We start from the raw sequence: 13702 nt of genomic DNA on the forward strand, positions 1-13702 counted from the left end.
GCTTTTGTCTTTATACTTAACTAACTCAAAGCCCAAAGCATCACCAGCTGCCTAATTCTCCACTCAAGACATACAGATGCATCAGGAATCCCATGAATTTTGTCTTGATGGGAAGTCTCTCCTGCGGTGGTTGACTTGCTCCAGGATGGCCTGGGTGTGCTCTGCATATGGGGTCAGGTCTATCTGTTGGGTTGCTTTCTTGTGTCTGCTGTAACAAATTATAGTGTGTGCATGTGTGCTCAGTTGCTTCAGTCGTGTCTGACTCTTTGTGACCCTAGGGACCACATAGCCCACCAGGGTCCTCTGTCCATGGGATTCTCCAGGCAAGAATACTGGAGTGGGTTGCCATTTCCTTCTCTAATGCATGAAAGTGAAAAGTGAAAGTGAAGTTGCTCAGTCATGTCCGACTCTTAGCGACCCCATGGACTGTAGCCTACCAGGCTCCTCCGTCCATGGGATTTGCCAGGCAAGAGTACTGGAGTGGGGTGCCATGTTCTTTTCAATGAAAGCAAACCAGAAAAAGAACAAGATCTTTATTATGTAAGCATTCTGTTTTTGTTCCACCACTCACCAGGAAATGCAGGTAACCTTGGTGGTATCCAATTACCTTAAGGTAGATCGCTGGAGTCTCAAAACAGAATTAGTATTTGTTCATTCTAATGTCAAAAATAAATATCCTCCTAGAATGCTTTGTTTGTAATCTGAATTGCAGGGAGGGAAACCAAGGAATGTCAAAAAATAACTTAAGGACTAGTTCTGCAGTCTAAATTCAAGCCCTGGGAAAGTAGAAGTTAAAAGAAAGCTAGAGTGAAGTCTATTCCTCTATTTATGAAAGAGAGTTAAAAGGAACCGCCCAGCCCCCACCAAAGCTCAAACAAAAATAAATAGCAGGAAGGGTTTGGAGGAATCATGGCCTATTTGTGTGACACACAGAACGTTCCTCTCTTACAGAGATATTCCAGGGTCCATAATACTCAAGTCACTGATTATTTCCAAGTATGAGGATTTTTAAGCCATTTTTATTTATTTATTTAATTATTTATTATGACATTAACTTTATTGATGTCAACTTTTTATACAAAAAATGCACCCATTTCAAGTTTACACATTGATAGGTCTTGCTCAATTAATATTCTTCTAAATCTACCACCACAAAAAAAGTATGGAAAATTTTCCTAAAAAATTCCCTCATGCCCCTTTGCAGCCAGTCTACCTACACACACCCAGCCCCAGGTAACCACTGATCTTTCTCTCTTCAGCTCAGTTCAGTTCAGTTGCTCAGTCGTGTCCGACTCTTCATGATCCCATGAATCGCAGCACGCCAGGCCTTCCTGTCCATCACCAACTCTTAGAGTTCACTCAGACTCACATCCATCGAGTCAGTGATGCCATCCAGCCATCTCATCCTCTGGGGTCCCCTTCTCCTCCTGCCCTCAATCCCTCCCAGCATCAGAGTCTTTTCCAATGAGTCAACTCTTCGCATGAGGGGGCCAAAGTACTGGAGTTTCAGCTTCAGCATCATTCCCTCCAAAGAAATCCCAGGGCTGATCTCCTTCAGAATGGACTGGACTGGTTGGATCTCCTTGCAGTCCAAGGGACTCTCAAGAGTCTTCTCCAACACCACAGTTCAAAAGCATCAATTCTTTGGCACTCAGCCTTCTTCACAGTCCAACTCTCACATCCATACATGACCATAGGAAAAACCATAGCCTTGACTAGACGGACCTTTGTTGGCAATGTCTCTGCTTTTGAATATGCTATCTAGGTTGGTCATAACTTTCCTTTCAAGGAGTAAGTGTCTTTTAATTTCATGGCTGCAATCACCATCTGCAGTGATTTTGGAGCCCAGAAAAATAGTCTGACACTGTTTCCACTGTTTCCCCATCTATTTCCCATGAAGTAATGGGACCAGATGCCATGATCTTAGTTTTCTGAATTTTGAGTTTTAAGCCAACTTTTTCACTCTCCACTTTCACCTTCATCAAGAGGCTTTTTAGTTCCTCTTCACTTTCTGCCATAAGGGTGGTGTCATCTGCATATCTGAGGTTATTGATATTTCTCCCAGCAATCTTGATTCCAGCTTGTGTTTCTTCCAGTCCAGTGTTTCTCATGATGTACTCTGCATATAAGTTAAATAAGCAGGGTGATAATATACAGCCTTGATGTACTCCTTTTCCTATTTGGAACCAGTCTGTTGTTCCATGTCCAGTTCTAACTGTTGCTTCCTGACCTGCATACAGATTTCTCAAGAGGCAGGTCAGGTGGTCTGGTATCCCATCTCTTTCAGAATTTTCCACAGTTTATTGTGATCCACACAGTCAAAGGCTTTGGCATAGTCAATAAAGCAGAAATAGATATTTTTCTGGAACTCTCTTGCTTTTTCCATGATCCAGCAGATCTCAGCAATTTGATCTTTGGTTCCTCTGTCTTTTCTAAAACCAGCTTGAACATCAGGAAGTTCACGGTTGATGTATTGCTGAAGCCTGGCTTGGAGAATTTTGAGCATTACTTTACTAGAATGTGAGATGAGTGCAATTGTGTGGTAGTTTGAGCACTCTTTGGCATTGCTTTTCTTTGGGATTGGAATGAAAACTGACCTTTTCCAGTCCGGTGGCCACTGCTGAGTTTTCCAAATTTGTTGGCATATTGAGTGCTGCATTTTCACAGCATCATCTTTCAGGATTTGAAATCGTTCAACTGGAATTCCATCACCTCCACTAGCTTTGTTCGAAGTGATGCTTTCAAAGGCCCATTTGACTTCACATTCCAGGATGTCTGGCTCTAGGTCAGTGATCACACCATCGTGATTATCTGGGTCGTGAAGATCTTTTTTGTACAGTTCTTCTGTGTATTCTTGCCATCTCTTCTTAATATCTTCTGCTTCTGTTAGGTCCATACCATTTCTGTCCTTTATCGAGCCCATCTTTGCATGAAATGTCCCCTTTGTATCTCTAATTTTCTTGAAGAGATCTCTAGTCTTTCCTATTCTGTTGTTTTCCTCTATTTCTTTGCATTGATCACTGAGGAAGGCTTTCTTATCTCTTCTTGCTGTTCTTTGAAACTCTGCATTCAGATGCTTATATCTTTCCTTTTCTCCTTTGCCTTTTGCTTCTCTTCTTTTCACAGCTATTTGTAAGGCCTCCCCAGACAGCCATTTTGCTTTTTTGCATTTATTTTCCATGGGGATGGTCTTGATCCCTGTCTCCTGTACAATGTCACAAACCTCACTCCATAGTTCATCAGGCACTCTATCTATCAGATCTAGGCCCTTAAATCTATTTCTCACTTCCACTGTATAATCATAAGGGATTTGATTTAGGTCATACCTGTATGGTCTAGTGGTTTTCCCTACTTTCTTCAATTTCAGTCTGAATTTGGTAATAAGGAGTGCATGATCTGAGCCACAGTCAGCTCCTGATCTTGTTTTTGTTGACTGTATAGAGCTTCTCCATCTTTGGCTGCAAAGAATATAATCAGTCTGATTTCGGTGTTGACCATCTGGTGATGTCCATGTGTAGAGTTTTCTCTTGTGTTGATGGAAGAGGGTGTTTGCTATGACCAGTGCATTTTCTTGGCAAAACTCTCTTAGTCTTTGCCCTGCTTCATTCCGTATTCCAAGGCCAAATTTGCCTGTTACTCCAGGTGTTTCTTGACTTCCTACTTTTGCATTCCAGTCCCCTATAATGAAAAGGACATCTTTTTTGGGTGTTAGTTCTAAAGGTCTTGTAGGTCTTCATAGAACCGTTCAACTTCAGCTTCTTCAGCATTACTGGTTGGGGCATAGACTTGGATTACTGTGATATTGAATGGTTTGCCTTGGAAACGAACAGAGATCATTCTGTCATTTTTGAGATTGCATCCAAGAACTGCATTACGGACTCTTTTGTTGACCATGATGGCCACTCCATTTCTTCTGAGGGATTCCTGCCCACAGTAGTAGATATAATGGTCATCTGAGTTAAATTCACCCATTCCAGTCCATTTCAGTTCGCTGATTCCTAGAATGTCTGCATTCACTCTTGCCATCTCTTGTTTGACCACTTTCAATTTGCCTTGTTTCATGGACCTGACATTCCAGATTCCCATGCAATATTGCTCGCTACAGCATCAGACCTTGCTTCTATCACCAGTCACATCCACAGCTGGGTATTCTTTTTGCTTTGGCTCCATCCCTTCATTCTTCTGGAGTTATTTCTCCACTGATCTCCAGTAGCATATTGGGCACCTACTGACCTGGGGAGTTCCTCTTTCAGTATCCTATCATTTTGCCTTTTCATACTGTTCATGGGGATCTCAAGGCAAGAATACTGAAGTGGTTTGCCATTCCCTTCTCCAGTGGACCACATTCTGTCAGATCTCTCCACCATGACCCGCCCGTCTTGGGTTGCCCCAAGGGCATGGCTTAGTTTCATTGAGTTAGACAAGGCTGTGGTCCTAATGTGATTAGATTGACTAGTTTTCTGTTAGTATGGTTTCAGTGTGTCTGCCTCTGATGCCCTCTTGCAACACCTACTGTCTTTCTTGGGTTTCTCTTACCTTGGGGGTGGGGTATCTCTTCACGGCTGCTCCAGCAAAGTGCACCCGCTGTTCCCTACCTTGGACGAGGGGTATCTCCTCACCACCGCCCTTCCTGACCTTCACCGTGGGATAGCTCCTCTAGGCCCTCCTGACCTGCGCAGCCACCACTTTCTCTCTTAGTATAGATTGTTTAGCTTGTTCTGTACTCGTATATACATAAAATCAAGCCAGGACAAACTCTCACACATGTAGCTTCTTTCTTTATCATCATGTTTTTGAGATGTAAACATGTTTTGTATATTTGTACTCTGTTCCTTTTTATTGTTAGTAGCTCACTGTATAGATTTACTGGATTTGTTTACCCATTCATCAGGGGATGGACATTTCAGTTGCAATTTTGGCTAGTGTGAAAATAGCCACTATAAACACTTGTAGACAAGTCTTTTTGAAAACATATGTTTTTTTTTCTTTTAGATAAATATCCAGGACTGGAATCACTGTGTCATATGGTGGAGGGATGTTGAATTTCAAAAAGAAATAGCCACACTGTTTTCCAAAGTACATTTTGCATTCCCTCTAACCGTGTACATGAATTCCAATTGTTCCACATCCTCATCAACACTTGCTATTGACAGTCTTTTAAATTTAAGCCAATCTAGTTAAGTTCAGTGTTATCCCAATGTAGTTTAAATTTTCACATACTTCAACGCTAATTTTTTGAGCATTTTGTTCTTATTGACCATTTGTATAATTTCTTTTGTGAATTGTTTAAATCTTTTAGTTATTTTTATTGGGCTATTTTCATCCTATTTGTTGGCAAGAGTTCTTTATATATTCTAGATACAAGTACTTTGCCAGGTATGTGCTGAGAATATTTAATTCCATTCTTTGTCTTGAATTTTTGTTTCCTTAGTGGTGTTATTAGAGGAGTATAAATTTTTAATTTCAGTAAACTCTTAGTTATTAATTTGCTCCTTTATAAGTAGTGTTTTTGTGTTCTAAGAAATATTTGCATAAGCCAATATGCAAAAATTTTTCCAATGTAATCTTCTAGAAATTATACAGTTTTACCTCTCACATTTATGTCTATGATCCAATTTAAGTGATTTCTGTGTGTGTGTATCAGTTCAGTTCAGTTTGATTCAGTCACTCTGTCATGTCCAACTCTTTGTAACCCCATGACTCTCAGCACGCCAGGCCTCTCTGTCTATCACCAACACCAGAGTTTACTCAAACTCATGTCCATCGAGTTATTGATGCCATCCAAGCCATCTCATCCTCTGTCATCCCCTTCTCCTCCTGCCCCCAATCCCTCCCAGCATCAGAGTATTTTCCAATGAGTCAACTCTTAGCATGAGGTGGCCAAAGTACTGGAGTTTCAGCTTTAGCATCAGTCCTTCCAATGAATACCCAGGAGTGACCTCCTTTAGGATGGACTGGTTGTATCTCCTTGCAGTCCAAGGGACTCTCAAGAGTCTTCTCCAACACCACAGTTCAAAAGCATCAATTCTTCGGCGCTCAGCTTTCTTCACAGTCCAACTCTCACATCCATACATGACTACTGGAAAAACCATAGCTTTGACTAGACAAACCTTTGTTGGCAAAGTAATGTTTCTGCTTTTGAACATGCTATCTAGGTTGGTCATAACTTTCCTTTTCCAAGGAATAAACATCTTTCAATTTCATGGCTGCAATCACCATCTGCAGTGATTTTGGAGCCCCCCAAAATAAAGTCTGACACTGTTTCCACTGTTTCCCTATCTATTTCCCATGAAGTGATGGGACCAAATGCCATGATCACAACCAAAATAATCATGATGGTGTGATCACTCACCTAGAGCCAGACATCCTGGAATGTAAAGTCAAGTGGGCCTTAGAAAGCATCACTTCAAACAAAGCTAGTGGAGGTGATGAAATTCCAGTTGAGCTATTTAAAATTCTGAAAGATGATGCTGTGAAAGTGCTACACTCAATATGCCAGCAAATTTGGAAAACTCAGCAATGACCACAGGACTGGAAAAGGTCAGTTTTCATTCCAATCCCAAAGAAAGGCAATGCCAAAGAATGTTCACACTACTGCACAATTGCACGCATCTCACACGCTAGTAAAGTAATGCTCAGAATTCTCCAAGCCAGGCTTCAGCAATATGTGAACCATGAACTTCCAGATGTTCAAGCTGGTTTTAGAAAAGGCAGAGGAACCAGAGATCAAATTGCCAACATCCTCTGGATCATTGAAAAAGCAACAGAGTTCCAGAAAAACATCTATTTCTGCTTTATTTTTTGTGTATAGTAGGACATAAATGTTAAGGTTCTTTTTTTTTTTTTTTTTCTGGGCTTCATTTGTTTTCATAAGCTACTTATTCCCTCACCATTTCTTGAAAATCTCTCCTTTTATCTGTCACATTACTTTGGCACTTTTACTTAAACACATGCACACACACACACGGGTCTATTATTTTTGGATTCTGGAATCTCTAATATGTTCTATGGCTATTTGTTCATTGGTGTGCTAATGCTGAACTATTTTGATTGCCATAGCATTATGATAATTCATAAGTCATCCAACTAAGTTCTTATTTTTCAAAACTGTTTTGGAGACTCTATGTCCTTTGAAATTTCATCAACGTTTTAGAACTAGCTTGTCATATTCTACAAAACAAGCCCACTGTGAGTTTGGTTGGAATTGTATTTAACTCCATAAATCAATTTGGGGTCAAATTATATCATAACAAACTTGAGTCATCTAATCCATAAACATGGTATTATCTCTCCTTTTAATATCATCAATAGTATCTAACAGCACTGTTTAGCATACTTGAGGGTATAATTCTTATATATAGGTTTTGTTCATTTTATCCCTGAGTATTTCATATATTGAATGATATGTAAATAAAATTTATTTTTCAACGTTTAATTGTTACCATATTAAAATATAATTGATTTTTATATATTGACATACTTATTCACTAACCTTGCTAAATTCACTTCCTAAGTCTGGAAGCTTTCTGTGCATTCCTTTAGGGTGTTTTCTGTGTATAGTCACCATATCTGTTAATACAAGCAGTTTTACTTCATCCTTTCTAATATTGAGGCTTTTTGTTTTTTTGGCCTTAAGAAACTTGTTTAGACCTTCAGTACAATGTTGAAATGGTGAGAATGGAGTTCTTTGCCTTGGTTCCAAACATAGGCATACAGTCTTAAACTAAGTATGCTACTAGCTTTAGATTTTTTCATAGTTCTCAGAGATTTTTCCTATCAGGCATGGATGTTAGATATTGTCAAAGGTTTTTCTTGCATCTGTTGAGATAGTCATATGAGTTTTCTCCTTTACCCTGTTATGAATTACACTTACTCTGTGGTTAATTACATCAATATTTGTATATATTTTAAAAAATTACTTATTTTATTTCTTTTTGGTTGTGCTGGGTCTTTGTTGCTGCATGTGGGCTTTCTCTAGTTGCGATGAGTGGGGGCTACTTTTCATTGCAGCTCTTAAGCTTCTCATTGCAATGCCTTTTCTTATTGCGGAGCACAAGCTCTAGGCATGTGGGCTCAGTAGTCATGGCTCTTGGGCTTTAAAGTACAGGATTTAGTTGCTGTGCAGCATGTGGAATCCTTCCAGAGCAGGGATCAAACCAGTGCCCCCTGCATGGCAAGGAACATTCTTCTCCAATGCACCACCAAGGAAGTTCAACATTTGTATACTAAAGCATCTTCCTTCCTAAGATAAATCCCACTTGATTATGACATTATCATTTTTACATATTATTGATCTGCTAATATTTTGTTAAGGATTTTTGTGTCTGTGTTTATGAACTCTAGTTTTGCTGTAAAATATTTGTCTGGCTTAGATGTCAGAGTAGTAGTGACGATAAAATGGGTCCCCTCTTCCTCTATTTTCTAAAGTTATGGAGTAAATTGTTATTCTTCTAAATATCTCTAGTTAGAAGTGGAGTTTACTTTGTGGGAAGAGTTCTAGTTAAGAATCCAATTTGAAAGGTAGACAGGAAAGAGGTGCAGGATTAAGCAAAGTGCCTGAGCCCTTAATCATAATGTGAGTTTGTGAAATTTCCAAAAGTAATAGGTACTTGAAAAGAATAGAACATGAAAGTAATATTAGAAAGTAGAATTAAGCAAGAGATTATATTGCTTTCTTTCCCTACCATAAACAAACTTTTGAACTTCCCACATGTATATTTATTCTGTAATCTCAGAACTGCATAATTAGTGACTCTGGATTTAATGTCAACATTATATAATATTCCATAAAGAATATGGTGAATTTAAAGTTCTGTGCTTCTTGATAATTTGAGCACCTCTGCTCTATAAGGTCTTTCTGACTCTAAAACCTTGTAGGAAGAAGAAAACTCTTACTTTACTTTGAGGTTTTGTCACAAACATTCAATGGTTGGATGGAATCCTTTCGTTTAAATTATTTTTATATGATAAAATTGAAGGTCCTACATGAGATTATGCAATTTACTCAGGTCATGTAGAGTTTATGAAACATCTGGAATGGGAACTCCATGCATTTCCTAATATACCTCACTAATATTGGGGTCTAGGCATTGCATCCCTGGGTTCAGTTATAGGGTTAACATGATAGAAAGTAGCTATGCCTGCTACCCCTCCATACAACCAAACCAACAAAGACTAAAAAAAAAAAAAGAAAGAAATAAAATGTCATCCACAGTAGAAATCCAAAAGGTCAGAGTAGATTTCCTGTCAAATCAGAGTAGATGTCATATCAAATCAGAGTAGATTTCCTGTTTGTATTGAGAAGTGTAGACTTTGAGGCACACCTCATACTTTAGTCTTTGAACCATATTGTAACTTAACAGAGGAAATAAGAATGTATTTTGTTTTCCCTCTCTTCTCTGTGCTTTTTTTTCAACTTGAAGGGCTGTACAGACGACTGGGAAAAGTGGCCATTCCTGAAGTATGAAGTGTTGACTTTGTTCATTATAATTATTCTACTGTCCTGGACAGGTCCTGCAACATTACTGCCTCCCTTTCTCCACCCAGGCTTTTCCATAAATGCTATGTATGAAATGAAAGTGGTCTGGAAAAGGCACATGGCAACCTTAGGTGCTTAGTGACCTAAGCAAAATGGTTGCAAATGTGGATAGAGTGTAGGAAGAGTTCACAGAAAGGTCTAGTCCCATGCATAATATTGTTCAAACAGAAACTGCACTCTGCATGGCAGTTACATTGCTAGTCTGCCTAAAATGAACTAGGAGCTAAGCACCTAAATTAGCTTTAGCTACAGAATGAGGCTAAGGTAAAGGTTGGAGTCCAAGTGGTATCTGAGTGAGTGGGAAACTTATACAATAAGCTATAGGTACAAGTTTAAAGAGCTTCCCTGGTGGCTCAGCGGTAAAGAATCCGCCTTCTGGTGCAGGAGACGCAAGAGACATAGGTTCGATCCCTGAGTTGGGAAGATCCCCTGGAGGAGGGCACAGCAACCCACTAAAGTACTCTTGTCTGGAGAATTCCATGGACAGAGGAGCCTGGTGGACTACAGTCCATAGGGTTGCAAAGAGCTGGACACGACTGAAGTGACTTAGCACGCATGCACAAGTTTAAAACGGCTTCCCAGGTGGCACTAGTGGTAAAGAACCCACCTGCCAATGCAGGAGATGCTGGGGATGCACATTCTATCCTTGGGTTGGGAAGATCCCCTGGAGGAAGGAATGGCAACCCACTCCAGTATTCTTGCCAGGAATATTCAGTCATGTCCGACTCTGCTACTAACACACATGCACACACACAAGTTTAAAAATCCCCTCAAAATGGAAGCAGTAGAGAGTAGAATGGAGAAGGCAATGGCATCCCACTCCAGTACTCTTGCCTGGAAAATCCCATGGACAGAGAAGCCTGGAGGGCTGCAGTCCATGGGGTCGCACAGAGTCAGACACAACTGATCAACTTCACTTTCACTTTTCACTTTCATGCATTGGAGAAGTAAATGGCAATCCATTCCAGTATTCTTGACTGGAGAATCCCAGGGATGGTGGAGCCTGGTGGGCTGCCATCTATGGGGTAGCACAGAGTCGGACAAGACTGAAGCGACTTAGCAGCAGCAGCAGCAGAGAGTAGAACTGATACTCTTGACAGTGAATCAGTAACCTAAAGAACAAACTTGAGACACTCATCAAGAAACCCTACAGTTGGTCAAAAGAAACACAAAACTTCTTAAAACAAATGATGGTTAAAAATAAAAGAATAAATAATAGGTAATAATGATTTATTCATTCAGTTAATTTTTATTGAGCATGCTCAGTCGCTCAGCCATGTTTGAGTCTGTGACCCATGGACTGTAGCCTTCCAGGCTTCTTTGTCCATGTTTTTCCTGGCAAGAATACTAGAGTGGGTTGCCATTTCCTCCTTCAGGGTATCTTCCCAACCCAGGGATTAAGCCCATGTCTCCTGCTTAGCAGGCAGATTCTTTACCACTGCACTTCCTGGGAATCTTTTATTGAGCATCTGTTGTGTTTTAGGCATGTATTTGGAAAATTCAAACAAAGAGAAATAAAGATGGTTTCATAAATATCATATAGAGTTCAAAATGAAGAAGCATGAGACCAGATAAAGAGGATCATCTTGTATTGATAAGAGGAAAGCTGAATTATCAAGAAATATGCTGGCATTAAATAATATTATGTTTTACAAGTTTTATTATAGAGAAAATGATAGAAGCAAACAATGAAAAGTTGGAAGTGCTAATCTGCTGTAAGAAAGAGGAACGCATACAGATTGAAACTCTATCCATGAGAATTCTTGGGCTCCAAATTACAAAATACAAATGAACAATGACTTTAACTCCTGCTAATTAATGTGAGGCCTACAGGCCAACAGCATGGGCATCACCAGGGAGTTTTTTAGAGATGAAGAATCTCAGGACCCACCCCATACCTACTGAATCAGAATCTACATTTTAACAAGGTCCCCATGTGATTCAAACACATGTTACTTATTAATATTCACACATATAATTGATATGTAAAGATTTTGAGTAATAAAATAATAATTTTTATATGTATGTATAATAAAGTTATATGTGCTATATACTCTGCTTACAGAGTTAGCCTCTTTTTTTGAACATTTATGGAAGACATAAAAAATTCCTCACTGGGCTATAAACAAGATTCCTATTTGCTCCAAAGAGTAGAAATTGTGCAAAACATATAGTCTGAGAAGTAGATTAAAATTTAACTATACTGATTTGAACAAAAATTAGTCAGCCAAACAATAACAAAACTCTATAACAACAAACAGAAACTCTCGTTAGCTATTGTTTCAAAGAAGTAATTAAAATTATCTTCCAATCCAAGAATGCAGTATATTTTCCATCTGTTTGAGTTGTCTTCAATTTCTTTCATCAGTGTCTTATAGTTTCAGAGTACACGTCTTTTGCCCCATTAGGTAGATGTATTCCTAGGTATTTTATTTTTGATGTAATGGTAAATGGGATTGTTTCCTTAATTTGTCTTTCTGATAGTCCATTGCTAGTGTATAAAAATGCAATAGATTGCTGTATGTTAATTTTATATCCTGAAACTTTACTGACTTCGTTGATAAGCTCTAGTAGTCTTCTGGTGGTGTCTTTAGGACTTTATATGCATAGTGTCTTGTTATCTACACACAGTGACAATTTTACTTCTGCCGTTTCAATTTGGGTTTCTTTTATTTTTTTCTTCTCTGACTTCTATGGCTAGGATTTCCAAAACTAGGTTGGACAAAGTCATGAGAGTTGGCATCCTTGTCTCATTCTTGATTTTAGAGAAAATGCTTTCAGTTTTTCACCTTTGGTATGATGTTACCTGTGAAACCCACTTGTCACATATGGCCTTTATTACTTTGAGATATGTGAGATATGTTTCCTCTGCTGCCACTGCTAAGTTGCTTCAGTCGTGTCCAACTCTGTGCAACCCCATAGATGGCAGCCCACCAGGCTCCTCTGGCCATGGGATTCTTTAGGCAAGAATATTGGAGTGGATTGCCATTTCCTTCTCCAATGCATTCATGCATGCTAAGTCACTTCAGTCATGTCTGACTCTGTGTGACCCTATGGACAGCAGCCCACCAGGTTCCTCTGGCCACACGATTCTTTAGGCAAGAATGTTGGAGTGGGTTGCCATTTCCATCTAGGCCCACTTTATTGAGAGTTTTTCAAAATAATGAATGGATATTAAACTTTATCAAAAGTTTTTTCTGTGTCTATTGAGGTGATGATATAGTTTTATTCTTCAATTTGTTAATGTGGTGTATTGCAATGATTGATTTGTGGATACTGAAAAATCCTTTCATCCCAGATAAATCCCACCTGATCAAGTTATATGATCCTTTCAGTGTGTCGTTGGGTTTGGATTATGGACTTTTTAGAAAGCTACATACCAAGAAGTGTCAAATAGGCAAATATGCTTATAGGGTCGGAGTTCCAGAGAGAGGCCTGGGCTGGAGATGTAGACTTGAGGGCATTAGCACAGAAGATTTGAAACCAGGGAGTGAATGAAAGCACCATCAGGGGAGGGATGATGACAGAAGTATGTTAAGGAACAACATTAAAACAATATTTTAAAATTAAAACAATAGGAAGTCTTTAGGTCATCTTTGGTCCAATATATTAATAAGATTGATATCATAATATATTAATAAAATTGATACCTAAGGAGTAGAAAAATTTTCTAGAAAAGGTATAAAACATCAGGATATGGCTGGTTTAAAGACCTGTGACTTTAACTGTAGAGGCAATAGTGAAGTCAGTTTGTGTAGCAAAATTGGCAGTTTCCTTCTGTAAGGCAGGAGAATTTAACAGTCACCAAGGATGATACAGGAGCCAAGATGTGATCAAATGTGTAGGTTGCTGGAGAGGGGTCAAAAGCTCTACTGGTTAACAATGAGATTGCTATCTTTTCCTCTCTTGTCCTGTATACATTGCTTGCTTTGCTTGCCTTTCTGGTTTCCTTAAAATCCCTGTTGGTTAACAACTCATGTACTCTTCCAGTGATATTTCTTTTCACCTTCAGTTTGTCATTAATCAACCCATGCCATCTTTATTCTGGGGTTTTGGGGTGAAATTGGAAGGTAGGAAGGGGAAGAGCATGAAAGTAGAGCTGGTAAAGACAAGAGCAGGTCCTATTGGCTTTGCCAGAGAGCATGTCTTTGTGGGATATAGTGG

Source organism: Bubalus kerabau, chromosome 7 (genome assembly GCF_029407905.1).
Source record: "Bubalus kerabau isolate K-KA32 ecotype Philippines breed swamp buffalo chromosome 7, PCC_UOA_SB_1v2, whole genome shotgun sequence".
NCBI classification, from domain to species: Eukaryota; Metazoa; Chordata; class Mammalia; order Artiodactyla; family Bovidae; genus Bubalus; species Bubalus kerabau.